Source organism: Lissotriton vulgaris, unplaced genomic scaffold, assembly GCF_964263255.1.
Source record: "Lissotriton vulgaris unplaced genomic scaffold, aLisVul1.2 SCAFFOLD_259, whole genome shotgun sequence".
Classification (NCBI taxonomy): Eukaryota; Metazoa; Chordata; class Amphibia; order Caudata; family Salamandridae; genus Lissotriton; species Lissotriton vulgaris.
The window spans coordinates 1700790-1705132 of record NW_028247892.1 but is presented as its reverse complement, the minus strand read 5'-3'; positions in this window follow the sequence as shown (position 1 = coordinate 1705132).

Here is a 4343-nt window from a genome sequence, read left to right as displayed (position 1 = left end):
AAGCATCTTAGACCCTGTAAAAAGGTTCTGAGACATAAATTAACTTGGATATCGGATATGATTAACCAATAGTTCTTTAGAGTCTTTTCTAGAAAACAGAACATGAGCAAATGGTACTTAACTACAGAAAATGCAACTAAAACATACACTTCTGCAGCCAGTGGTTGAAAGCCATTCTGCAGCACTGCAGAATGTAGAGTCTGCACAGTCAGGTGATGCTGCACTACATCATTCTGGGCAGTTGGGAATTCTATAAACTGGTCTATGTGATCCACCTGCTGCGTATCTGCACCCAACATATGTATATTCATTTTTTCATATTAGCAACTGCACTGCATGCAGCAGATTCTGCCCCTGCCTTTTCCAAACCACCCTCTGACTTTGAGTGAGTGGCCACAGGTATAGTTTCTCCTGGCTGCACAGCAGATGTTTTGGATGTGGTTGTCAAAGGAGCCAAGACTGAGGCGGCCATTGCTGTTCAGAGGGGGCTGCAGTGGGATTGTGGGCACAGTGATGCTTGTAATGAAGACAGAGGTCTTCTAGATGGTCTTGGTCTTGTGTCTTCAGAGCAAAGGACAGTTTCAATGTTCAAACCATCCATACCTGTTGGCCCAGGCTGGTCATTAACATCTTCCTAAACAGCATAAGTGCTGATACCACTAAAGGCTGAGGAGCTTGTATCCTTCAGCAGTGTGGAAACACAGACAAGGCAGATGACTGCAATATTTTTGTGTCACCTTGCAAAAATGTATAAATAAATAATATGACGTTTTGGAAATAATAGTTGTTACTATATAAGTTGCAATTTCATACTAATGACCATTGGCCCTTTACTGATGTTAAGGTCAGACACCTCATCATTAATTTCTCTTGCGCCTTACTGATGGGATTGAGGGGTCTGACCGTAATGTCGAGAAAGAGAGGAGTTGGAGTTGGAGAGGCGTTGACCTAACGCACGGGTACTCATAGTACGGCCAGCGGGCCGGCAGCGGCCTGGCAAGCCTTCCATGGCGGCCCGCGGACCATGAGACATCGTACCCATGTTTAAAATAAAATAATTCCAAGAGTGTCTGCAAACACTGCCGGTTGCAGAGATACTCTGAGAGACTCTGCTGCTCTGTGCTGCGAGCGATTCATTCCAGGAGGCCAGAGTGGGGCTGCAGGGGCGCTAAAAGGTGAACAAAGCCCCATTCACATGCAAATGGTCTTTTTAAAGACCTGTGAACTGCACTGGTAGGGCTGTGTGTCTGTGCGCGCTGGGGAAGCTGTCTCAGCCCGGTGACACACAGGCAGGATGAGATGACAGAGGGAGGTAGAGGGAAGGAGACAGAGGGAGAGGGAGGGAAAGGGAGACCGAGACATGGAGACAGAGAGGGAGGAGGGTGACGGAGGGAGGGAGACGGAGGGAGGGAAGGGGAGTGAGGAGAAGGGAGTGAGGGAAGGGAGTGAGGGAACGGAAGGGAGTGACGGGAGGGAGGGAGGAGTGATGGGAGGGAGTGAGGGAAGGGGAGTGAGTGAGGGAAGGGAGTGAGGGAAGGAAGGGAGGGAGTGAGTGAGGGAAGGGGAGTGAGGAGAAGGGAGTGAGGGAAGGAGAGTGAGGGGAGGGAAGGGAAGGGAGTAACGGGAGGAAGGGAGTGATGGTAGGGGGGAGTGAGTGAGGGAAGGGGAGTGAGGGAAGGGGAGTGAGGGAAGGGGAGTGAGGGAGGGGAGTGAGTGAGGGTGGGGAGTGAGTGAGTGAGGGGAGTGAGTGAGGGAAGGGAGTGAGTGAGGGAAGGGAGTGAGTGAGTAAGGGAGTGAGGGAAGGGGAGTGAGGGGAGGGGACGGGAGTGAGGGAAGGGGAGTGAGGGAAGGGGAGTGAGGAGGGGAGTGAGGGAGACAAGGGGAGTGAGGGAGACAAGGGGAGTGAGGGAAGGGAGGGAGTGAGGGAAGGGAGTGAGTGAGGAAAGGGAGTGAGGGAAGGGAAGGGAGGGAGGGAGGGAAGCGAGTGACGGGAGGGAGGGAGGGAGTGATGGGAGGGAGGGAGTAAGGGAAGGGGAGTGAGGGAAGGTGAGTGAGGGAGGGGGGGAAGGGGAGTGAGGGAGGGAGAGGGAGTGAGGGAAGGGAAGGGAGTGAGGCAAGGGAAGAGAGTGACGGGAGGGAGGGAGGGAAGGGAGTGACGGGAGGGAGGGATGGAGTGATGGGAGGGAGGGAGTAAGGGAAGGGGATTGAGGGAAGGGGAGTGAGGGTGAGGGAAGGAGAGGGAAGGAGAGGGAGGGAGGGGGAGGGAGAAGGAAGGAGAGGGAGGGGGAGGGGGAGGGAGAAGGAGTGAGACAGTCAGAGTGAGTGAGACAGAGGGAGACTGGGAGGGAGAGAGGGAGAGAGGGAGACAGAGGGATGGAGGGAGGGAGGCAGATATATATATATATATATACCGGGTCTGGTAGCTCAGTGGACGAAGGCGTCCGCTGCAGGGACCTGTGTTCAACCGCAAGGTCACAGTTTTTTTTTGTTGCTCTAGCCCCACCCCCTCTCCCACTGACCCCGCCCCCACCGGTGCGGCCCTCTGACACAAACCACACTGTAAATTTGGCCCCTGAGAGAAAGTTTGTGAGTACCCATGACCTAACGGCTAGGGCGGTCGACCTTGAATCGGGGGAACAGGTTTCGAGTCTCGGCAATTACGCTGAATATCCTGTGATTCTGAGCAAATCATTTAATCTCCCCGCGCCTAACAAAAATGAGAGTGTGTCCTCATGTAATGCAACTGGTACTATGTAAAGCGCTCTGATACCTGATACCGGGTCAAGTTCGCGCTATATATAAAACTCCGTTAAAAAAAATTTATACCATGGAAATATTCCGTGGCCTTTTGATATGGAGTAATTTCTTGCTACTGAATCTTCTGCCATGCAAATGTCCTTTATATTTTTTATAGAAGGACATGCAATTGACGTGATATATTGTTTAGGAATATTATAGTAATCAACATTTTTTCTGAGTTACATGTTCATTTGAAGCATAAGTGATACCCTTGATATGCTGCTAAATTTCCAACAACTTTTGATTGCCCATTTGACAACAAACAACAAGCAGACTTTACAGCTGATAGTTATGATGGTATTTTTATTGATAGTGGTTTGATAAATGTATCGTATGTGTAATGTTATAGGTTTTTTTCTAACATACTGATATGCTAGGAATGAAATGGGGTTGCATGGTCGCAGTTACCTATTCTGCTCCTTGCATTTGCTGACCTATGTGTGCATGTTATGCTGCTACAAGTGTAGAAAACTACTCAGGGTCAAGCCTGATTTGCAAATCGCTGGGTCTGAACTGAGGTGGCGAAGTGAGCTAAAGAACGATGATGGATTAAACCCAGATCTGTGACTGGGGGTGAGTGTCTGAACAGTTTCAGCGCACTGCCCATCATCTCCTTGTGTTTGCTTTGTTCACCTTAAGTTGGCAGGGTATGCCCAGAGTGGGTCCCTTGCTCACTTTGCCACTGGATTCAAGCGAGCCTGGCTGATGAGGGGTGTTACCCAGAAACCGGTCTCAGGATGCTTGTATCTGGTCCAGGGAAGACCTGGCTTGGCAGTTCAGGCTGGACTGTTCCCATGAAGCACAGGGTCAAGACTGATTTTCATATAGCTGGGTCTGAACAGGGTAGCAAAGTGAACTAAAGAACGATGATGGATTAAACCCAGATCTGTGACTGGGGTGAGTGATTGAAACGTTTCAGCGCTCCGTCCATCATCTCCTTGTGTTGGCCAAATTTCATTCATGGGCACATTAAATGAAAACAATTAAACTTATCTCTGATTTATTTTCCTTCGTGTGGTGTGCATTGAGTTGTCGTTAATGTAGTGTTATGTGTTGCTTGGACTTATCAAATACAGAAACTCCTATTATTCTTATAATTTTGTTGATGGAGCCTGTGCATGTTGTTTGTGCACATTCCATTTACACCACAGCTTGTTGTCCTACCCAGTGTGAAATGGCATTTGGGATTCCACAGGGCAGGCCTTGCCTACAGTGCCTCAGTAGTGGAGTCAAGGGTTGTTTGGCTCTCCTGTCTCAGGCCCCATCCTACTCTGTCTTAGCAGATTTGTGCCCAGCACAAACTCTCAAGTACTTGACTATCAGTGCTAGTAATGGTGATGAATCACAGGCTTTTCAAGGAGGAGGGCATGGGCATGCAGTAATTTCTATAATTCCACATTGCTCCTGTAACACAAAATTACTGGATTTGTGTTATTATGCCCACTCCCGTAATTAAGAGGAATTGCAGGCAAAAATTCAGAGCGTGACCATCTCCTGGCTGCTGCTGTTTATGTTCTATTGTAATTAGCACTATTGTCTTGGCG